Below are 25,017 nucleotides of genomic sequence, written 5' to 3'. Positions count from 1 at the left end.
TCATGCTCATGAATAACCCCTCCCGAGTTCTGCTTAGTGGCTGCCTGGGTCTTGACGCTCATTTTGCTGCAATCACCCATAAATAGTGCAATAAGCAACTTTTTTTCCTCCTGTGCAAGTTTCTGCCTCTAGCTTCATCTTTGCCCATCACCTGGTGCATAATATAATTTTAAAATAATTGTAAAATAATGTACTATAACAAAGAGCTCAGCTGAAGATTTCCCAGTCTGTGTAGCTTTGTGTCAGAAAGAAACGCATCCAGCTAGATTTAACTGCTTCCTCTTGAAGGCATGAAAGCTCCATTAGTGCCTCCTGTGTACTGAGGGACAAGAGGACCTCATCCAGATCTGAGGAAATCAGATGCTGGGGTGGCCATGAGGTGGGAAGTCCATGAGGGCCCACTGTGTCTCATTCTTAGAAAGATAGAGTGAGGAGAGCCACCTATAATTTTAATTTGTTTTCCTCTGAAGCCTATGAGCTTTTCTCCCTTGCTGTGGGTGACCATCTAGCCATCTAGGTCTGAGAGACAGGCATCTAGCATCATATTTTTCCTGGAAAGGAGCACCCCTTATTAAAACATCATTAAGAAGCCTAAGCACAATGACTGATAAGCAACTCCATGCCATCCAACATAAAGATAAGGTTTTACTGAAATCACAGCACAAGAAAAATGGCTTTTGGCAGGAGCTCTCACAGGAAGAGGGCATCTGAATCACCCATAGGCCCTCAAACAGAAATAGGTCTCCTGACTCCACCCAGACCTGTAGCATCAGAGTCTACGGGTGTGGAGCCCAAGGAGCTGTCATGAGCAACCCTTGTTAAAACCACGACTGAGTGTCTTTTGGGGTTTGCTGTGTTTTTAAGAAATGAAGGTGTGATATTTGCTGGTCCAAGTGGTTGTCATTCCTTCACCTCCAGGAGTTATCCAGTATAACGCTTGTCTATAATGAGGCTGTTTTTATTGCCTCCTCTTCACCTTGTTGGTAAGGGAGGGATTCCTGCACTAGGGTTCTGGGGATGGCCATACACAGCACCTGACACTGGACAGGTGAGATCAACAGCAGTTCATGAGTCACGTGCACTCAGCCCCAGGGAGGAGGACACCACGTGCCACGTGCAGGGCACGTGAGGATGGCACCCAAGAAGAGTGAACAAGCAGAAGCTGTGGGAGGCAGGCTTTGTAGTATCAAAAGAGGGAGGTGCCCCCTGGTTCCTGTGGGAAGATGTAATTTGCCTGTTTGAATAAGCGCATGGCTGGCAGGGATCTGAAGCCCACTACTCAGGCATAAGCAGGAACTGCTCCTGGTGCCTGTGATAAGGAGTGTTATTTGGCTGAGGCATCTTATCTGTGGGAGCGAGTAGGAACGAGAACTTTTGGTTTGGCTAGGTGAAGCCCTCCCAGTTGCATCAGATGTCAAGGCAGCACACAATATTGGGTCTTAATTTTAGGCCTGAGACCGCGAAGGCTTAGCTTAGAGAAAGTGAAGATGGGGAAGACTGGGCAGAATGAGATGACTGGGACCTGGAGGTCAACCCACCTGCTGGGGCAGGGAAGAAAGGGAGAGCTTCAGGGAGTGTGGTGAGAGCCAGGTGAGGACAATGTCAGGGACATGCAGCTGGAGGACACGGTGTCCTAGATGGAGGAGGTACACCTTGGTGTCTGGGAATATAGGGTGGGGGCTTTGTGGGAGAGAGGGTATGGCTGGGTCTGACACAGGATGGTCCTGCCCAGAGTACCTGAGGTCCCAGCATCAGGTACAGGAATAGGGTACAAGTCAGGAACTCACTCCCCAGGACAAGGCCCACAGTTCTAGACTGGGCCCAATGTGGGTGTGAGGACCAATGAACCCCTGACACCTCTCTAAGCTCAAGATTGCTGTCTCATCTCAGGAATGGTGCCACCATCCATCTGGTTGGCCAAGCAGGAAACCTAGGAGTCTTTCTGCCTCTTCCACACTCCTGTGTCCAACCCATGACCAAGTCCCTCTGAGTTACCCTTGGGTAAATGATCTCTGGGATCCACCCTCTTCTCTCCAGCCCTGCTGTCATATTGGCCTGGACTACTGCAATAGTCTATGTTTTCTCTGTCTAGTCTCTACCTCCAGCCAGAATGAGCTGTTGAGGCCATGCCACTCTCTACTTAAAACACTTCCCTGCCTTCCAATTGCTCTTAGAATAAAGACAATTCTTACTGTGGTCCGAAAGGCCCTGGGGCCACTGGTCCCTGAGCTCCATCTACCTTGCTGTTCCTCTCTGCTCCACTCCTGCTCTCCATGTGCCTCCTGCTATGGGATCTTTGCACAAGCTTATCCCTTTCCTTGCACTATGCTGCCCGTTCCCTTTCCCCTAAGTAACCTTGACCCATCCTACAGACCCTCAGCCATATGCCCTAGGGAAGCCATCCCTGATCTTAAGACCAATCCCACCTCAGGCACCTGGTGCCCACCTTCTTTGCTGCACTTGTCATGGTCATGATTTTACATTTATTTGTATTTGATGAATACCTGCTCCCCTGTCCAGAGTGTAAGCTGCACAAGAGCTTGGATTTTGCTTGCCAGCCCCAGTGCCAAGCCTAAGTCCTCCATAAATACCTGTTGGGGGAATGAGTGGGCTGGTTGGAGGGAGGAGCTAAGTGACCTGTGGAGACTGGAGAGCCATGGGGGACAGGGAAGCAGGCATGTCGCCATGGCTAACATCAAAGGACTTTGAGATGCCACATTGAGACACTGTGTGTATTTCCATTTCTGCTTTATCTCCTTCCACTGCTCTGAATTGCCACCCCCCGGCCCCCCGACCTTGGTCTTCTCAGTCTCCTTCCTCTGACTTCATCAGTCTCTGTCCCAATGCTATTGCCTGGCCCCAGAGCCAAGAGCCCCAACCTGTGCAGAAGTCTGAGTGGGCCTTGTACATTATTAATGGTGTGATTTCGGGTTACTTTAAATTAAAGAGATTTCTTGGTTTCTATTTCCTTCTTAATTGTTAGTTCTATATCAAGAGCCCCCCAAGAGAAAAATAACACAGATAATCACCGGAAGTCACACTCTCCTTCCAAGGGTTGTATATGATTGGGGAAAGCCTGCAAACAGAAGGCACGTTCCCACGCTCTTGTGGGCCCTGTTGTGCGGAATGCTGCTTGTTTTGGTGAAATGTTGTTAATCAGGCTTGGAGAGAATAGACTGCTTAAGAGCTAAAACGGTATTTTTTTTGAGTAGCTTTTGTGCCCAGCTGGCCATCTAAAGAAAAGATTTTTTAAAAGAAAAATTATATAAACAAAGGCAACATAAATTGAAAGTGACAAATGGAATTAAATGTATTTTTGAACCTTATTGTGTTATTTAATATAACAATCACGTTAGCATCAGCTTCCCAGCGTGAAAGGAATATTCGCTTGGCAGCTGTTATGTGACTGAGCCAGAGGGGACAAGGACACTCTGAGTAAATCAACTCCCCAACAAAGGGAAGCCAGCTACCCTCTCGTTGCATACCTGTGACTTTTCCTTGCTTATTTTACATCTTGGTCAAGATACCAGTGCTGGCCATAAGCTCATTCTCGTAAAGCACCTTCTTTTGAACGATGTGTCTCCTAACCCGCTTCCTTCTCTCTTGCTTTTCAAGAGTGGGTCTCTCTCTGGTTGTGGTTGCGTGCTGACAACTTGTCCTTGGCTCAGGTGGCGAAACGCAGTAGGCAGGGAGGCCATGCCTGGCTGAGAGAGAGCTCCTAATGAGGACAAGAGGTTATAATTGCCAGAAAAAGAAAGTTAGAGCCAATACCCTCCCCAGCTTCCGGGAGCTCAAAGACATCTCGTGGCCTGGTGAAAACTGTATCCCTGTGTTCCAGCAGGAGACAGGCAAGATCTGGCCTCCCGTTCACAGGTGCCATTGTTCTTGAAAGCGCCTTGGCTTCATGTCACACGCCTGCCTTGGGAACATGAGGAGATCTTATGTTTATAAAACCTTCCGGAACATTCTCCCCTTAGGCTGGTATTTGACAAGGCTGCTGTCTGACCTCTGTGCTGAGGGGAGAGCACCTGAAAAATATTTTAAGAGCTTCAGCTGTGAAGTTTCTGTTTTTCACAAACTCCCTTGACCCCAGAGGGCTGAGTTGCCTTAAAGCATTTTATGTTATTTTTAAATGGAACTCCTTCTTAAAATGGAATCTTCTGGGAAGCCAATTTGTAAAACAGCTAAAAGCAGAGATGCTCTGGTGGAAGAGGGGGCAGTGAGCCCTCACGCCCAGGTGGGCTCTCTGCGCCGAGCAGTTCCAGAAGTCCAACCGTGTGTGGGAGCGTGATTTGAAAACCATCGTCTACAGGACTGGAAGAAGAGCTCAGACCATTTGAATAAAAATTGATTGCTTTCTCTTTGAACGTGAGACTTCACATAGTTAACCTGGAGCCCCGTGGAACGAGCAGGATAGCCCTGTGGGCAGTCCATTTTAACCTAGAGACGTCCCCCCCTTCCTTATTGATCTGCGCTCGAGTTCCTAAATCCTGCTTGTTTTAGGACCCTCGTGAATGTGATTATCTCAGCGCCTTTGAGCTGGAGCTGATACTGCAGTTTCTCAAGAGTGGAGGGCGGGTTCATGTGGCGCCCCCAAGAAGGGAGAAGAGGCGGACATGTGCTCCGGGTTTTAACTGGAAGATGGGATGAAGCACGAGTCCATAATGGGACTGTGCTTTTAAAATTCCCTTCCTTTTCCGGTATTAAATCGCTTTACTGTAATGACCCTCAGCTCGTAGTTTCTTTTAGAGCCTCCGTACCAGCCCTGGCAGGACTCCAGCTACTTACTCAACTCAGAATGTGGCTTTCTCTAATGCCTCGCGTGTGCTTAAGTTTGATTTGTTCTTTTTATGGGACTTAAGAGATGGTCTATGAGGATGGTTAAACACCGAGACAGGCAGAGGAGGTTGGCCGAGCCCTGTTCCTGGACAGCTTTGAAAACACACAATGCTAGGGATCAGGGACTTCCCTTCCAGAAAGCTGCGCTACGTGATGGGGTTGGGGAACGTGGATTCTGAGCTTGGAGTGCCTTGAGCGTGAATTAAAATTTGGGTCAGGGCCGGCTGCGTGGCTTAGAGGTTAAGTGCGAGTGCTCTGCTGCCGGCACCCCGGGTTTGGAACCCGGGCGCTGCACCGACACACCGCTTGTCCGGCCATGCTGAGGCCATGTCCCACATACAGCAACTAGAAGGATGTGCAACTATGACATGCAACTATCTACTGGGGCTTTGGGGGAAAAAAGGAGGAGGATTGGCAATAGATGTTAGCTCAGAGCCGGTCTTCCTCAGCAAAAAGAGGAGGATTAGCACGGGTGTTAGCTCAGGGCTGATCTTCCTCAAAAAAAAAAAAAAAAATGGGGGTCAAAGGATGACATTCCTGCCCTTGGAGACAACACTGGAGTCAGCATTCTGGGGTGAAACTAGGAGGCTTTGGAAAATCCTAGCTCTTCCACTGTTCGTTCTTGGACATTGGACAACTTAACTAAACCTCTGTGAGACTGTTTCCCCATTTGTAAAGTAGGAATGATGATACCTACCTTGCATTGTTGTTCTGAGGAATAGTTATAATGCATATAAAACGCTAATCCAAATCACTTTTTAAAATTTTACTTTATTGTAACAAGAACACTTAACATGAGATTTACCCTCTTAACAAGCTTTAAGTACACATTGTTGGTAACTATAGACCCCACGTTGTACCACAGATCTGTGGAGTGTATTCCTCTTGCTTAGCTGAAGCTTCATGCCTGTTGGTTAGTAACTCCCATCTCCCCCTCCCTCCAGCCCCTGGCCTATAAGCAAAATTCCTGCCTCATAGGTTTCTGGGGAATTAGTGGGGGGATGATGGACGATGCCCACAGAGCCTGGACACCGCACCCTGCCCTGCAGGGTTTTATCATGTGGGTGGCTATGGTGGGGGCAACATCTGGATGGTGGCAGCAGGCATGGGAGTCAGATCAGTCTCCATGTAGATCTAGAGGTGCCGTTTTTTCAGAGGACCTGGAGGGGATAAAGTATGAACAAATGGTAATGGGATTCCAGTATCTATCGCCACGATAGTGCTGAAACACACCATCCCCAAGACATGGTGGCTCATGAAACAATAAGCGTTTTTCAAGCTCTCCAGGCTGCAGGTTGGTGATTTTGGCTGGTGGTCTGGTCTCATCTGGGCTTGTATGTTTGGGGTTGGCAGGCTGTGAGCTGGGGTGATGGCTCTGCTCAAGTGGGCCAGCCTGGGAATGCTCTCAAGGTGAAGGCAGGGGGCAAGAGCAGAAACACAAGCACGTCTTCAAGCCAAGCAAGTCAAACAGCAGACCTGAGAATCTAGAGGTAGAAAAATAGGCTCCACCTCTTGATGGAAGGAGCTGCAAAGCCCATTGAAAGGAGGGAGGTATGGGGAAGGTGTGGAGAATTGAGGCTCCTAATGCCATCCATCTAGCAACCCTGCACCCTGCAATTCGCTGGGCACGGGCAAGGGTTTGTGCTGTTTTTCACAACCACTCCATGAGAACGTACACTTATGCCCATTTGGTAAATAAAAATATTGAGATTCAGAAAAGTCTGGTAACGTATGAATCATTCATCGCTAAGATGGAGGCCATATTTTCTACCCCAAGTTCTTCAATGAGGGTAAATGCACTGGGACATGTTAAGTGCTTTGGGCATCTGTGCCTGGCACACAGTCAGTGCTCAGCAAATGCTGGCTGCCCACTGGCCTGGGACCACATGTGTCTAAGGACCACACATGTTGCATGCATCGCTGCAGCCCCAGTGCCCAGCACAGTGTCCAGGACCCAATAAATAGCTGTTCAATGGATTTGTGACAACATCTAGAGTCTTGGAATAGTAACACCTCAAGGTCAGACAGATCTGGATCTGAGTCTGATGAGTCGCTTATTAACTGTGGGATCTCTGGTTTTGGAGTCTGAGAGACATGGCATCTTCCTAAGGTCACTCTTGAAGGTTTCCAATCCCATCTCTTCCATATGAATTTTGCCAGTTTATACGTCTTGGGATTCTGCGCCCTGAAGTCACGGTGTTCCAGCTCTACTGGGGCACTTGCAGCTACACAGAGGAGGATAGTGTCTGGTCCCCACTGATGCCCGCCCCATATGCTCTTGCCACCTCTGCAGTGGTTTGGTCCTTGACCTTGACCTGCCAAGAGGAAGCTCCACCTTGTGGCTTCTTCCTGACAGTTTCATCATCTCCATGCTTCTGTGTGTACATCTGCTCCTTGGGTCTCGGTGTTTATGCTGCCTGTCCTTGATTTCAGTCACTCACTGTTCAAGTCCCTGCAGATAGGGAAGTTCGGAGTTCTCAAAGGCCTGGAAGATAGAGGTTGGGTAGATCAGAATGGTAGCCCCCTTTCACTGAGCAGTTACTATGTGCCAGGAACTGTGCTGGGCACTGGGAATGCAATGTTGAACATGACATCAAGGAAACCTGCACTCCTGATATTTATATTCTAGAGGTTCAGGATGGACAAAAATCAAGTGAACAGACAAATAAGCAAAATTATTGCAACAAGGAGATGAGAGAGAAAAACAGAGGGGCACCTGCTTCAGATCAGGAAAGTTGAAAAGGAATTTACCATACCAGGAGTCAGGGTGGGGGGTGTTTTAGGCAGAGGAAGCAGGCTGTGCAAAGGTCCTGAGGAAGGGAAGATCCTGGCACCTTTGAGGAGCTAAAAGGAAACCCAGTGTGGCTTGATCATACTGAGGAAGGAGAATGTTGTAGGAAAAGTGATTGGAAAGGTGGACAGAAGATGGATCAGGCAGAGCCTGGAGGGCCATGCTAATAGGGGTGGGTTTTCTGTTTAATGCAGAAGCAACTAAAAAATTTAGAAGGAAGAAGCTAGGGGATTCATTTTGCTTTATGAGAAGACCATTTGTGCACACTGGGGCAGACTCGGGTGTTGCAAGGCTTAAAGTCTGTCTGACTTGAGCAAACTGGTTTAAGAAATAGGATACAAAATGACCTGTACAAAACTCCGGGGGACCCTGCTGGAGGCGTGGAAGCGTCTGTGTGAGTGAGGGGCCAGAGCTTCCTCCTCTTCACTCTGGGTCCCCCTGGATGGTATGAATTGAGGGGGCTGGGAGTGAGTGTAGGGAGACAAGTTACAGGCCTGTGGCAGCTGTCCAGAGAAGAGAGAGTGGTGACGAGGGTGATGGCCTTGGAGAACTGGATGCACTCAGAGAGGTGTGGGAAAGGGAGTACAAAGACTTTGCTCAAGGATTGGATGTGGGTGGCAAGGAGATGGAGGAGTTGAGGAGGACGTCACACAAAGTACCTCCTTTACTCCTCTGGACACATCTAGGAGGTACTGATTATCATCTTAAATCTAGAAGTAAGAAAACAGACACCCGGGGTTTCGTAACCCGCCCAGGTCTCAGGACTGCTTAGTGTCAGGTTTGAGCCCTTCCTGGGCTGTCCTCAAGCAGCTGCCTATAAGTGCACTGTCACCTGTCACTGGGCTTATGGTGGCTGCAGAGCCGGGGCGGTCACTCCCGGGGATTGCTGACTGTAGACGAGACACACACAGGGCCCTTCAGACAGACTTGAGGAAAGGATCTGTCCTTCTCCCTTCTCGTCTTCGTCTTCACCCTGCATCCTTCTCCCACGCTGCTGACTCTCGCCATCTCCAACCCCAGGGTCCCCCCACTGCTTCTCAGAGCCCTGCCTGGGCCATGTCATCCGAGTCAGTCACCGCTCCCTCCTCCTTTGCCTCCCCACCCCCAACGCATTAGCTCATTCACAGGGTGACCACCCTGGGACCACATTGGGACCTCTTCATCCCAGCATCTTTGGGACTCAGTGCACAGCAGGCGTCCAGTCAAGTCAAGAGTGAAGGTCTTCGACATAAAGGTAGAGTAGCAGGCTGGTTACGTGCAAGGGCTCCAGGGATTTAAGCTCTCTGGCCTGTTTCCTGTTATTAAAATGGGGACAATGATCGTCTCTGCATCATGGAGTCATTGAGAGGATTAGACAAGGTCATGCTGGCCCCGTGCCTAGTGCAGAGTGCACACACAGGTGATTGCTATTTTATTGCCTATGTTTTAAGAGGAAAGAAAGATGAAGTGTCATATTGTTAATGTGAGATAAAACTCTGAGGAATATTTGCAAGTTAAAGAAGAAGGTGGTGAATGCAAAAGAAAGGCTCTGTAGCAGTGAAGTTCATAGACAATCATTGGGGTCTGAGATCCCCCCACCCCCACTCACCTTTCCTTGCAGCTGGCATTCATCAAACCCCGTACTGCCTGGCCCCATCCCTGGACAGAGCTTTGCAGGGTTGGTGGCTCCTGTCTTTACCGAATACCAAGTATGTGGATTTACTAATGGGGAAGGATGTCATATCCACACGGAATACAAAGCATGCATAGCCTTATTATTTATAAGCCCATTTTTCTACAAATGGCTTCTCATCCCTTGTGAGCATCAGTTTTTCTGATAAGTTTAACTAAGATTTTAAATATGTGGAATTTAAAATTACTTTGAAAACTGTCCCCCTTTCAAGCCATTGCATAAAGCATAGATCTCTTCAGATGTCTGCATCTGTCAGGCAGCTGGAAACTGCACCTCCTGCTCTTCCTTTCAACTCCTGCCATTTGTCTCTGCACAGGCTTTTCTTGATAATTGAGATGTGTTGTGCATGAAGCAGGGGTCTTCTTCGAGAGTGCCAAAGATGGTCTCTGGCCAGATGTTTCCCCTTCATTAGAATGTGTCCATCAGACTTTGCTCATCAGAAATCCTTGCCGGAGGGTGTCTGCCTCTGTCGTCTTATTAGATAGGATAAGCTGGGCTTCTTGTTCCCTCGCCAAAAAGACAAAATTAGCATTTAAGGAGCTGTCGTCATAAAAGTTTTCATCCTTCACAATTAATGCAGGAAGAGGTCAATGATGGTAAATTAATGCTGCAGAAATCAGCCTTCATCATTCATGAGCAGTTAGGGCCCTAAATGCCACATCTGAAGGCTGCCTCTGCCTTCTAATCCCGATGAGGATGTAACTATATGGAACGCTGGCTTGTGTTTGGAATCTTAACTTCTGCATTGGCAGTGTTCTATTTAGACCCCAGCTCTTACACAAGGGCCATTAAGAGGCCAGGGTGTGTGGGGGAGGGGGGAGCGGGGCCAATGGAAGTGGTTAGGTGTTGGGAAGGAACAGGGCAGTCACAGCCCAGCCCCTCCATAATGAACTGGGACCCCCAGTTGCACCCCCGCCTGTGAGGACAGTGGAGAGTGAGTGGTCGGTAAGTAAGCCTGCTCTCAGAGAAGCTGCAGGGACTGGAGGAAGGACAGGGAGGTGACGTTATATGGCCACCAAGGAGACATCGAATTTGGGTGTGGGGACTGCCCAGTATTCGGAACTGTCCACTCTGCAAAATCAGCCCCAAATTAATTATTATTGAAGTATTCTCAATGCTGAGAGGCAGGAGCCAATGAAACTCATCTTGGAGGATGGCCTCTTGCGGGATCATCTCCTTCCCCTTGGCTCAATGTTCTCAGTGACTGTCAAAACTCAAGCAGAGGGCTCATTGTGAGTGCTGGAATTCTCCACAAATAAGGAACCTATGAAATAGTGATGAACACAGTATCCAATCACCCAACTCCATCCTTTCCTTTCCATCCATCCTTCCCTCCTTCCATCCATTCACCCAACATCTAATGGGTGCAACTTTCAGAAAGGCCCTGAAAATACGTAAACAAATAAGACACAGATCTCGGTATTTTGAATTTACTACAACAAATGGACATTTGGAGACCTCAAGAATGTGAAAGCCAAAGAGATCTTTCGAGACTTCCTTGTCCCATTTGACCAATAAGAGAACTGAGTCACAGAACAGACAGGTGAGCCAACCAGGTTGGGCAGGAATCCAGGCCCCATAACTGCCAGGTGAAGGAGTTTTCAAGCACCACACCGAGGAGCCCATATTCATGATAAGAACAAACTTATGCTTTGTGGATTGAATATAATTCCATGCATTTTTCCAAGAGACACTGGATAATTTTGAGAACAAGCAGGCCTCTTTTTCAGAGAAAATTGGCCCAGCATGCTCAGAAATAACTCAGATATATTCCTGTTGACATGAAAACATGCTCTGCTAAGCAGCTGGGATTGGGGTTTTCTCTTTGCTGGGGGTGCCAAGAGAAATGAAGTGCATAACCTTGGTCCATTAGACCTCTCTCTCCTCACCTCTAACTGCCAAAATGCAGAAATGGACTATAAGTGGTTTTTCTCTAATGGCGGATCTCCCTCTACCCCGTGCCTCGCCTTCTTTTTTTTTTTTAACCTTGGAGACGCCAAACCTCTAGCGTTTCAGTCTGGCTCCAGGGCTGGAGGCATGGACCACATGGAGACAAGCAAGAGCTTGTTCCCTTGCACATTTCTCTTGAGGCATCACTCCGGGTAAATCAGGTGCTGTCGCATTGCTGTTTCACCAACGTGGACCACAGTGAGGTTTTCCCAGTCATCCACAAGGCATATTAAAGTGGAGCCATTCTTTAAAAATTAAAATAACCAGTTTATCTATATTATTAAAAAAAAAATCACCACACTTACATGGCCAACCTGGTTTCATAGAGCTCCATTTCAGCTTAGCCACCCGGCCTTTGTCATGGCAGCCGAGGTAGCTGCTGGATGGAAATGTTCTTGCAGCTGGGGAAGAGTTTAGAAATGTTGACAACCCCACGGATGGTTACACCTTCACTTAGAAATCGAGGTTACATGCTCCTGGTGAAGTAGTTTTAAAGTTAACCCGTTTCTTTAATTGCCAGCACCTGCCTACCCAGGAAGCCTGCAGTGATGGCACCAATATAGCTCAGTTTATTGATCCCTGTGATTCAGTGTTTCTGCTCAAGGCATATTTTAGCACTTTTTACAGATCAGCACAATAGTTCAAGGATCAATCATTATTTCTCCCTACTGATTCATTTTAATTGTGATATCAAAGAGGCAGTAATCATTTCTTAAGCTGGAAGACCATATCTAAAGCCAAGGTAAGACTTTATTATCATAGTAATGAGCCTTTCACATGTGAGGCAAGCTAGGAGGCTCATGAATTCCTGAACTGACCCTAAGCATCTGCACCTCTGAGCTTAACTGAAGCTGTTGCAGTCAGCAATTCAGCCAGCCAGGTGACCTCTGGCCCTTCCTCCTCATCAAGACAACTATGGGTTCTGGAAGGCAAATGGTTTCCGTAGGAGACGGTCTCAATAAAGATGCCAGACTCACCTGGGCTAGGGGGATGGAAGGGAAGATTGAGGTAATGGCCTGCTTTCCGTGATAACCTGTCTTTAGTTCAGAGGAGACTGGGTTATATATCAGAAGAAGAGAGCCATCTGAGGCCTTCCCCCATTTTCAGAAGGAATTCAGCATTCCGTTGAAAGTCTCCCATCTAAAACTATCCACCGTAGGAATTAAAGATTACAATAAAAATTCTGGTAAACACTGTAAAAAAATTGATTGAATTTCAATCCTCACAGTAATTTCTACGTTGCCCCCTCTCTACTTCGTTTTGAGTCTTTGATACCTCTAGAGAAATTAATGAATTGCCCAAACAAGGTTAGCCTACTTAAAAAGAAAGTGTGCTGGCTCTGTCCATCACTGCTTCCCCCACACTTCTGCCCACTGCATTTCTCTTCTTTCTCACAGCACTTTGGAACCAATCAGATGTGAGATGGTGGCAGAGGGAACACACCTGAAAAGACCGCTGTAGTCTGGCTCAGGTTTCCCAAATGATGTCCCATTGGTTACCAGTTGAGCAGGATGCTAAATACTTGTTGTGTTTTATAAAACATCACTTGGGCAAGTCAGTTTGGGAAACGCTGGGTTACTGAGGTGAGCTGTTTTCTTTAGTGAGGGGATCTTAGAGCCCTCAATACACTAACGAGCATATTTGTGCAAGTTCTGGAAACCTGCTTGACCTTTGCATGATGAGCATCTTGCAGGACAAGTGTCACGTGGAACATGGGTTAGGAAGTGCTGCTCTGTCTCAAGGGCTCCTGAAATGTTTACTGAATGCCCGTTCTATAAGGCTAGGCCCTGAGGCTCCGTGGGAAAGGATAGACCAGCGTCTATTTAGATATAATCTTTTTACTTCCAATGAGAAAGAGTGTGCGGGGACTCCCATCGGGCACCTCCTCAGAACCCCTGCAGCTCCCTGCATCAGCATGGCCATCGGGCCACGTAACTTGATGCATCCTTCACTTGTGATTTCACAATGAGGAACTGGCAGCTCCTTGAGGGCAAGGGCAGAGTGGATATTGTCCATCTTTGGCTGCCCAGAGTCCCTTTCTATTTCCTCCCAGTGTGTCAAGTTCTTTCTAGGGACAGCCTTCACCCACTGCACTCAGCCTTGGTGGGAATAAATACGGATGCCCGTTCCCCACCATGGGCGCTAAAGCGGTCCCTAGGCAGATTTCCTGCCAGACTCTTCCTCTTCCTGCTCCATACATTTAGCATAAATCCTAAAGGTGACTCAGATGCTCTTTCCTAGAACTTTGACCCTGGAACGAAAAACATAAGGAGAAAAGAAACAATCACAGATCATATGGCTCAGTGTTCTCATCCTGAGTGTGTCCAGCTATAAAACCATTCCTGACCCTCTCTGCTGTTTAGTTCCCAGGAGCCCACCTAGTTCTTGCCAGGTTCCATGTTCTCAGCCTTCTCAGCAATACTGTGAGCTCCTCAAATCTCATTGGCTTAGGTTAGCCAGAGGCAGTTCCCGATGAGAACTCTACATGGAAAACAGAAAAAGGGACCAGGTATTATTATCTTGTAATCATCTTACAGTACTAGCACTGGCAAGACACCTAGTAAGATTTTAATACCTACTTGCTGAGTTGGCCAGCAAAATTCCTCATTTCTTTGCATTATGGGGGCAAACCCAAAATTGCAGTGATGGAGTCATTCATTCAACAAATATTTATTAAATAAACATTGTGCACTAGCAACCATTGTAGGGGCTGGGATTATAGCCATGAACAATCGAAGACCCTGCCACACAAAGCTCTCATTCCACTTGGGGAGACAGACAAATAAAGATATAAGTTGTCAGGTGGTGGTGGGCTCTGCAAAGAAATATAAAACAAAGGAAGGTGGTAGAGAGGAATGGGGGTGCACTATCTTGTATAGGTGGTTGGAGAAGACTCTTGGATAAAGGGACATTGGAGAGCCTTGAATGAAAGAAGGAAGTGAGCTATGTGGAAATTTGGGGGAGGACAAAATCCTGAGGCTGGGATGTGCACAGGGTGTTTGAGCACAGCACAGCGGCCAGTCTGGAGCTGAGGAACAAGGGAGTAGTGGGGGATGACTACTGATGGGGGGCCCTGAGGCCATGGTAAGGCGTTTGACTTTTACTCAAGTTGAAGTCAGGAGCCCAGGGAAGGTTTTGAGTGGGGGAGGACATGCTCCAACTTGTATTTTTTAAATATTACTCTAAGGTCTGCAGTGACATCCAGCTGTGAGCTCATCCGCCAACTCTTGGAGCTGCTGGTCGGCAGGGACTGGGCCTGGGGCCCTGGGCTGTGCTGTTTGCTCTAACTTCTGTGTCTCCCGTGGAGGACGATTGCAGAGAGCATTTTGAAATCAAATTATATTGTTAATATTTCATGTGAGACTTGCAATATTGCTACTTAATTTGTGGCAATGATAAGTATGTATGAAAATATGTGCTTGTACATGTAAATTAAATAATTTTATGTCAAGTAGGTATCTGAAGGGTCATTGAGATTTCTTTGCATAATAGGAGTATGTGCACCTTTCTGACGGGAGCGTGGTTGGCACTATCAGAGCCAGGGACCATGGCTGCGTGTAGGGTCATTCTGGGCACCCCTAGCGAAAGGCTTCCTGTGGTTTGTTTAGGCTTCCGGGGAAGAGGAGACTGCTAAGTGGTGGCAGAGGAGGTTTGAAGTAATTGGAAGGATTTCATAGAGCAGGGTTTCTCAGCCTCAGCATTATTGACATTGGGCAGATAATTCTTTGTGGTGAGGGCTGTCCTGGGCATTGTAACATGTTAGCTGCATCCCTGGCCTGTACCTACTAGATAGTAGCGGCACCTCCTCCCACTAGTTAAGAAAACCAAACCTGTCTCCAGACATTGACAACTGTCCTCTACAGGGTAAAATTGCCCCAGTTGAGAACCACTGTTATAGAGTGTCTAGTCTTAAAAACAACACTAACAGAAAGAGAGATCTGGATTTTTTTTTTCTTGGTCACAGGGAGGAGAGAGCAGAGCCTCTCAATGGAGAGGCGTGATAAAGAGTGGAAAGTTGGGTCAGGGTCTCCTTTCTAAGCCTGATAAAATTATTCATTAGTTGAGCTAGAGAAGGTTGATATGCATGGAGTTTATTTCAATTATTTCCATTCACTTCACAATAAGTCTTTGGTTGCTACTATGTCCTAGGGACTATGAGCGAGTCATGGGTGAAGAGTGGGAGTGAGCATAACAATGAACCAAACACAGTCCCTGCAGACAATTCTCATACTTGATGCAAAGTACTAGGAGAGGGGAAAAATCGGGGCTGCTAGGAGGAAATAGGGGAGGAACACTCCAACCCGCCCATGGGAGGGAGAGACTAGGAGGATGTTTGCCTAACTGGGAATCTGAAGGCATGGAGTACAAGCCAGTTAGGGGGTGGAGATGGGCGGGGGTGGTAGAAATGGTGGAGAACAGCATGTTCAAAGACCAAGAAGCAAGACAGAGTGCAGTGCACTCCGGGAACTGCAGGTAGGTTAGAATCGCTGAAATGCAAAATAGTTGTAGAGTTTGAATAGATGTGCATGGATGAGTTCAAGCAAAGTCAGGGGGATTTTCTCTAAAGTTTCATATTTATATTACATTAATCATAGAGAAGAATTTTTATTAATATCAAGAATGAGTGGAATGGCCTCAAAAAAACATCCCACAAGATTGTCAAACCGAAATAACTAAATTGGGGACTCTTATTCATGACAGATGCCACTAAAAATAAATATACCATATGTCATCATTATCATAACAAACAGTCAACATTTATTAATTCCTTCCATGCACAAAGCACAGATGGCAACAATAGATGGGAAAGAGTACTTGAAACAAATATGACTTCATTCACTCAGCAAATATTGATTGAGCACATGCTGTGTGCCAACCACTGAAGACGCACAGATAAATTCCACACCGTCCCTCACCCAAAGGAGCACAAGCTCTAACAAAAGACAAATAACTACTATTTTTGTCATCTAAAGACATGTCATGAAAACTGAAAAGAAAAATATTAAGACCTTGCTATATCAATGTACAAAAGACAAAAAAGGAGATATAACTAGATAACACATAGAAAAGTATTCAACCTCATTAAAATGTAAATTAATTCACAACGTGTATATTGAAACTGAGAATTGCCAGTGGTTGTGTCAACTAGCAAAACCCACTGGGAAGAAATAATTCAGCAGAGGAAAACAACCATATCCTTGAAGATGTTCATTGCAGTATTATCTATTCTAAGTAAAGTCAGAAGCAACCTAAAAGCTTGATAGTAGGGGAAAGATTATGTAAATTTTGGTAATATACTTAATCAAATGTTGTGTTCATTTATGATAGAAGTTATGAATAAGTTGCAGTAATGCAAAACGTAGTATAATGCTTTTGTCAAATTAAAAAGCAATGACTAATTAAATATGTGAAAGACCAGGCAGAGATACATCAAATTTATAATTGTTCACTTAGTTGGGAATATAGATTATTCTCCTCCTTCCATTTACTGAAATTTATGAAACATTTATATGGCTTCTGTAGGTTTAAAACCAAAGAAAATTGAAAGCAATGATCAACAGTGTGTCTCTCTAGCCTTTTTCTCCTCCCTGACCAGTCAAAAAGATTGGACTTGCTGAATTTTTCTTCTCTCTGCCCCCTCCACTCTCCAGGGAGTGTCTTCTATTTTTTCTGACTTCTCTGATGGAAAATAGGAGAGTGAACTAAAGGCACATGAGGAAGGTGCTCAAGAAATGATGCTTAAGAAATACAAATAAAGTTGTTGAATTATTTTTGAATTATTTTAGTTTCAGTGAACTGTGTTCTTTTGATCAAGACACTGTCCTCGGGATGAATCATATGGGTAACAATTTGATAGCAAAAAATAGGATTAATCTTTTTATTAATTAAAGCAAAGAAGCAAAAATAGTCAAGACAGTGTGGAATTGGTGCAAGGAGAGAAAAGAGAGCCAGATACAGACCCACGTATATATAGTTACCTGATGTGTGATAAAGGGGCTACAGCAATGACTTGGGGAAAAATCATTCTGAATCAGTTGGAAATATTAAAAAAAAATTTAGTTTCAAGTGGATTGTGAAATGTTTTACCTACATGTAAAAGCTAAAACTAGGTTTTAGAAGATAACATGGGAAAATATTTTCATGATTGTGGGGTAGGTAAAACATAAAACACTAACTGTAAAGAAAAAGATTATTCAATTGGATTATTTGGAATTAAAATTGAGAACTCCTGCTTATCAAAAGACACTGTTTAAGACAATGAAAAGGCAAACCACAGAGTGGCAGAAGATAATGGTGATGGATAGATAGATGATGAGAGAGAGAGAGAGAGATCCAACTAACAAAAGATTTGTATCCAGTATTGAATATATAAAGAATTTCTATAAATGAATAAAGAAAAACTACCCAATTTTTAAAAGGGCCAATGACTTGAACAAGTCCTTCACAAAAGAGGATATCCAATGGCCAAGAAATATGTGAAAAGATTCTCAAGATCATTAATCATCAGGGAAATGCAAATTAAAACTGCAATGAGATATCACCCACCAGAAGTAGACACTATCAAGTTCTGGTGAGGATTTGGAGCAGTTGGAATGCTCATACATTGTTTGCAGGGGTATGAACTAGCACAATGACTTTGGAAAACTGTTGAGCAGTCAGTACTAACGCTGACCATACGCATGCCCTATGACCAAGTGATTCAACCCTAATGTATATTCCCAACAGGAATGTGTGCCCACGTGTCCTGGAAGACATATATAAGAATATTCATGACAGCATTATTCATAATCAGCATTAGTGGAAAGCACCCCAAATGAAATGGGTAAACATATTGCAGCAATGAAAAGGAACCGACATCCGCCACACGCTGCAAGATGGTGTGCATAATGTTGAGCAAAAGAAACCAAATGCAAAGGAATATATACTGTATGCTGCCATTTATATACAGTTCAAAACAGGCAAAATGAACCTCTGTTTCTGATTGAAGTCAGAAGAGTAACTTGGGGGTGGGGAACGAAGTGGGGAAGGCACAAGGGCAGCTCATACTTTTTAAAGATCAGAGCAGTGATTTCCCAGAGGTGTTCACTTTGTAAAAATCATCAAGCTGTACGTTTGTGATTAGTCCTTTTCTGTAGGGCTGTGTCATACTTCAAGAAAGAGGAACTGAAGTTTGACTTATAGGAGAAAAGACCGGGGTACTTGATTCTTGTCTTGAAGCAAATACAGGATTTTATTTAACGTAAGGAAGGGAAAGTCTAGCGTATATCCAGGTAAGTGGAAAATCAAACAAGTAGAAACTAAAGTAACAGGGAATTTGGCTAGGCAGGAGGAAGGACTTTTTGAGGATAAGGATGATTCAAATACAACAATGGTTTATGGGGTGGTGGAAGGCCTCTGTCTTAAAATCTTCTATGAGAATCAAGAAGGAAACAGGGTCCCAGCACCAAAGTTTCTATGTCAAAGTCAGGAGCAAAGCTAGATAAAATAACGGGTTTCATTGATTCTAATACGCGCATTTTGTCACATTTTATTATTTCTGAAACCTGGATGCATCATGTAGTCCTAGCACTTTGCAATTAATGGTAGTGTCTTCCTTTCTTTGGTCCAGAAAATAATGGTGGATCAATATAAGATTGTAAGATTGAAAGGCACCTTCAATTTGATGAAATATGATCATAAAACCCCTTCTAGCTTCAAGATTCCTTTCTGAGCCTCACAGTGAGGGAGGTTTATTCCCTTAGGAAAGCGTTTTCTAACCCCCTGAGGGTTGTTCCACAACAGGGTCAGAAGGCGCCTCATTCCTTATTGGCACTCAATAAATATGAAGCGTCAGCTGTGGCCCACAGCCAGCTCTGAATGAAAATTGGCATACGCTGACATTTATTGCTCATAGATTTTGTGACTGATGATCTCTCTCTCTCTCTGACTGTATAATCCACATTCATAACGGCTAACCCGAGGTGGGGCAGAGAGAGAGCCCATGGTAGAGGATACTTTTTTCTGAAGAGATAAAGAGTGGGGTGAGGGAGCAGATCAGCCTGGCAGAAAGAGAGGATCTCAGGACACAGATGAGGAGAAAGATCTTGACATCAAGTCTCCTTGCCCTAGCAAGGATCTCAGAGGCCATTCAAGCAAATGAGGTACAGTGTTGGGGAATGCTTCTCCTGCAGAGAATGAATCAAGGGGCTTGTGTATCCATACCCAAAGGCTGAATGTTCAACCATGATATATACACCTGTTAGGAAGACTGGCTCTTGGCTGGAGGAGTGTAAGAGCCTATGACAGCTCGATCCAGTGGTTTGAAAGAATCCAAACCAGTCGTTATGAGTGGAAGGCACAGCACCTCTGAGTAGGCATTTAGGTTGGTGGTGATATCTTGCTGTTGTGCTTTTGCTTGCCAGTCTGTAAGCCACCCCGGGGAAGGCAGTGGAGATCAAGCACTAGTCTTATGGTACTCCCTGGCTGAAGATCAAATTGGAAGAAACGCCCCAAATTTTCTCAGTTGGGGTGGAGTATAGGTGTACAGAGTAATTTGGGGAAGATGAAGAAGAGGCAGCTCAAAGAAAATTAGCCCAGCATAGAGACATTTGTACTATTTAATTGTGCGCACTGTTTTTTACTTTGCCCAGCTTTGGGTTATGAGAAACAGGAGGAAGTTTTTATAGGTGGGAATTAAGTCAGTCTGACAGCAAATGGTGCTCGACAGATTTAGTAGAATCAAGTCCAGGGATTTAAGCCTCCCATTGTCTTTCAAGTTAGAAAAATAGCTCTGATTAAGAAACGGAGGTGCGGGAAGCAGGAAGCCAGGTCACATATCAACGTCGCGGGCCCCACTTGGCCAGGGCTCTGAAGGTCACCGATGGAAGGAGGGAAGACTTGCTGTTATTTTTCTTTCTGCCTGAGATTCAGTTAAGAGGAGACAAGCAAAGAGCAAAGAGCAAAGGTTTTGCTCTTCAAGTGGCATGAATTGCCACAATCTTGGCTTTAATCGTGAATGGCCATTAATTAAGGAGATGGATTGTAGAGACCAGAAAGAAAAGGCTCAAATACCCTGAAGCCCTGCCCTGACCTCCAGAGTTAAGTTAGTGGACAAAGAGCTACCATGTTGCTGACCAAGAGAGTGTTGGAAGCTGCTGGGAGTTCACATTGCACCACCACCTTTGTGCCTTGCCCATATCTGCAATGCCTTCCTGTGTCTTGAAATCCTCCCAAGACCCAGCTCACATTCCACCTCTGACCTGCACAAATACCAACTGGCTGCAAGTCTCTCTGGTAGACTCAGTGGGATGAGTGGAATCATTTTTGAATGATTACTTGGTGCACATTTCCCCCAGGTCCCCCCCCCATGCTCATCAGATTCCCTCAGATGAGCCATGAAAACCTTGCCCCTAGACGGGTAGATGTGGTCACCAACTGCTTGATGGAAGCAGATCACTGTAGAAACATAAGCATAGTTGGTGGAAAATGCTCGATTATTAAGTTCAAAGCAGTGGGTCTAAGTGTGAGGCAGACAGACTTGGATGCACATTTGCAGAACTAGTTTATTCCACCGCTAGAATTGATAAAAGACACACAGGCTTGGAAGGAGAGCCCTTCAGACAAGAATAGCGGAGGATCAAGAGATGATCAGCTTCTGGCAGACGACAGGCACCAGCAGTGGGGGACTGCACATCAATTGTTCAGTAGAAACGTGCTCATTTGTGCCCTGAGACATTGCTCAGCCCTACATCCAGCTGTCCCAGAGGACAGCCCCCTGTCCAACAGTCTAGGACACTGGGAAGTCCCCAATCACTGATGCCAAGATCTCAGACACCAGTAAAGGTGATGGTGCCCTGACAAGAAGTCCCCAGCACTCCCAGTTGGAACTAGATGGAAAACTGTGGGTTCCATGACGCTACAGCAGTGAGGTTTACAGGGGGTATACGTAAAGCCTGATTTGACCCATTTGGACTTTTCTCTGCTTCTCTACTCCCATAACACCTTCCCCTCTCTTACGGCAAATACTACAGCAGTCTGAGTAGAGACTCTCTCTCTCCCGGTGGGGTAAAGATCATGTCTTACTCATCTTTGGGTCTTCACAATTTCTTATACATCATACATACTGAAAAAAGATGTTTGCTGAATAACTGAAGGAAACATTAAAGAGATTTGATTAGAGAATAAAACATAAGGAATATGAGTATAAAAGCACGAGTCAAATCAGATCACTGTATTTAGATTTTGCATTTTTATAGCTTCGCTTCAAATGCATCTTTTTTCATAGATAATGGTTACTGAAGTCGTATTATGAAATATTGCTAATAAGTATAATAAGTTGGCTTTGGTACTATTTCAGTCTTGTCTACATTTCATTCAGCAGAAGAGATGTACTTTGCTGGTTTGTGGTACTCACATCACATCTGGGGTAATTTGTGATAGATTGCTGCAGAAATGGCCTCCAATGAATCATGCCTCCCTGTAGCCATGCCCTTGGGTGGCTCCTCTTGACTGACTCTGGGCTGCCCATGTGACTTGCTTTGGCCAAAGGGACATTAGCGATTGTGATGAAAGTAAAGGCTTGAAAAGCCTTTGTGAGGTGGGGCTCAGCTCTTCTAGTTTCTGGGAACCTTTGTGCCTTCAAGTGAACAAGCGCGGGCTAGCCTCCCGGAGGATGAGAGAGCACATGGAGAGAAACCCCAGGACCCCAGCTGAGAACCCAGACATGTCAGTGAGTCCATTCTAGACCATCTAGCCTCAGCCAGGCAGCTTGGAACAGAAGAAGCACCCAGCCAACGTACAAAATCATAAGACATAATAAATATGTCTTGTTCAGGACACTGAGTTTTGCAACACTCTGTTACACTGCATGTGCCAACTGACACACAACTGAGCCCAATAGTTGGCATAGAAAAAAGTATTTCCCCTGCTATATTTCACAGATGATCTCAGAAATTATCCAAGTATTTAAATCTATTAAACAGAAGCTAATGCCACTCCTCTTTCTGGTTCAATGTCACACTTTCTAGAGGAATGATGCCCTTTGGGGTCACTGAGCAATTCTCTCTATTGGCTGCTAGTCCTCAAGTTTGATGAACCATTGCTGGTGTTAAAAGACTGAGCTCAGGATAGAAAACTATGTAAGAGTATTAGCCCTGGACTGGGACCCACCTAAGACTGGGATAACTGGTCTTCTCATCTAAATTTCCAGTGCCCCACATCCACCCCCACGTGACAGCCTCAATCCACAGACATGGGAAGGACAGGGGTTATCTCGATTTGACAGCTGAACTTCAGGATTGAGCAGAAGGTGTTACAACGCTCTATGGACTTCAGATGCCTTTCTCTAACCCCGAGTCCACCAAGCAAAGGCAAGCTGTGCCTATTCTGACCTTGTAATACTCTTAGGGGTGCTTGCCACATTTTATGAATCTTTTCATTCCCTTTATGGTGACTGGACACCTTGATTCCTGTCCCACCCTGATGACCTTGAGTAAGTCTTTTACAGAGAAGTGGCCTTCTCTGTAAAGTGGGAATGATAATAAGACCCTGCCTCCTCGAAAGTAGGCAGGTGAAGTCACAGGAGCTCAGTGCAATGACCTCTGTGGTCTCACTCAGCTTTCTCTCTGTCGCTAAAAGACTTCAGACTGTACCCACTCTTGAACTTGCTTCATAACAACCTTGACTTTTCCCGATACCCTGCTGCTGCTCATGGGACCCACCACACAAGGAGATTAGATGTGTGATGGGACCACATGATCTGCCCATATATCAAACAGAACACAGGCCTTTAATGGAGGAGAATGGCACCAGCTTCAGTGGAGTCCACGGTCTCCTGACCACCTTTGGAGGGGAGCACAGGGCTAGGCTGCCCGTCTGCATTTACTGAACAAGTGGTGGATGTCAGGCCATCACAATCGGCAGCTTCTCGTGGGGTAATGCATATTCTGTTGAGATGTAAAATGTTGAAGACCTTGGCTCATGCATAAACTGGAGGCCCATATGTAGAGAGAAGAGTTCCCCAGACACCTTCAATCTTCATTTGAAGGTCATGTACTTGTGCATTTGATTTATCCTGGTTGAGAAGTTACTGGTTGCCTCTCTAAATGAGACCTGGCAAGAGCTAGTTTCTCTACAGTGATTTGAAAGGGGGAAGAGCTCTGTGGAGAACTTGACTTTTAAGTTGTCTCAATAGTTTTCCAGATATGAATTACTAATTGCAAACTTTTGTGTAAGTGGATTGAAATGTTCATCTGTAACTTTGGTCCTCAAACATCATTTAATTTGTGGCAAAGTGCAGTATTTTAACTTTAGAGATAAGGCTAGTGCCCACTGATGTCTTATATACGCATGGTAAGGAGCGTTTGCCTGCCTTTCAAGGTGTAAAGAATACACTCTTTGAATATTAATAATAATAAAGACGTGTGAAAAACAACATTTGGTATGCCTCACCAGATACCTGCCGCCAGTATACAAGGCCGACTCTGCTTAGTATGTGACATGCCATTGCTGCTTCGAGGGCAACTTTTTCTCCAAGAAACCACTTGGTTAATATTTCTAATGTACTGGAAGCTGAAAAGTGTTAATTGACTGCTGATTATTAGCAGCACATATGCAGCAAATTCTTTTTTTAGAAAAGCATAAATGTTGGCAATCCTTCACAGAAGACTTTTCAGAAAGAGATCATTTTAGATGTTAAGTATTTCTCATCCCAGACATTGAGGTTTGGGTAGCTGGACTCTGAGGAGTGAAAAGAATAGCTTAAATGTGGTTGAACAGATTGGAAAACATGATAGTCTACCTGGGAGGTCCAGAGGTCTAACTTTCCACATTCAGCATCAAAATAGACACCCATCCCCCTTTTTCCTGGCACCCCCAAGAATTCTGAGCTTCTTTGGTTGACTGGCAAAAAGGGCCATAGGGATGTGTGTCATGGGGTACTTATGTGGAGGGGTCTGGAGACAAAGCCACTTTGATGAACATTTCTCACAGAGTGGTGATGTACAGTGTCTTTTGTCTTTCCTCTTGGGTGTTGTCCAATAGAACTTTCTACAATGTGTTGTATCTGTGCTGTCCAATACAGCTATTGAGCACTTGAAATGTGATTAGTGTGACTGAACAACTGAATGTTTCATTTCATTTCATTTCAATTTAAATTTGAACAGCCACATATGGTTGGTAGTTACCATATTGGACAGGACAGCTCTAGAGCATGCAGAATTCATGCCATTGTGGAATTTGCCTGGACTCCCAATGTGCTACTTGGGGCCACATCTACTCAGCACCCTTAGACCCAGATACAATTCCAGAAATTGTGAGGTGTAGGGCAAACAGTTCTAGGATAGCCCCCTAAACATGTGGTCACTTCAGCGGGGAGCCAGATAGCTGATTGAAGCCACTTTCAACAAAAATCTCCTTTCCTGGAAGTGTTTAAGAATGAGTAGAGAGCTATCATAAAAAAAAAAAAAAAAAAAAAACAGACAGATAATAATACGTGTTGGTGAGGGTGTGGAAATTGGAACCCTCATACGCTGCTGGTGGGAATGCACAATAGTGCAGCTGCTTTAGAAAACAGGCTGGCACTTCCTCAAAAGGCTAAACATAGAATTACCATAGGACCCAGCAATCCCACCCGAGAGAAATGGAAACATATGTCCACATACAACTTGTACACAGTGTTCATAGCAGCATTATTCACAATAGCCAAAAGGTGGAAACAACACAAATGTCCATCAACTAATCAAAGGATCAATGAAATGTTGTCTATCCATACAGTGGAATATTATCT

The 25,017-nt window shown here is 45.2% G+C and overlaps 1 protein-coding gene across 2 annotated transcripts in view; it reads left to right on the top strand.

Moving 5' to 3' along the window:
- C6H10orf90 (chromosome 6 C10orf90 homolog) overlaps nt 1-25,017 on the top strand; it is a 210,482-nt gene that overhangs the window by 30,487 nt on the left and 154,978 nt on the right. The gene's annotated exons all lie outside the window — the stretch shown is intronic.

This window comes from Diceros bicornis, chromosome 6 (assembly GCF_020826845.1).
Source record: "Diceros bicornis minor isolate mBicDic1 chromosome 6, mDicBic1.mat.cur, whole genome shotgun sequence".
Classification (NCBI taxonomy): Eukaryota; Metazoa; Chordata; class Mammalia; order Perissodactyla; family Rhinocerotidae; genus Diceros; species Diceros bicornis.
The sequence above is the reverse complement of the archived record's forward strand: the minus strand, read 5'-3'. Positions and strand labels throughout refer to the sequence as shown.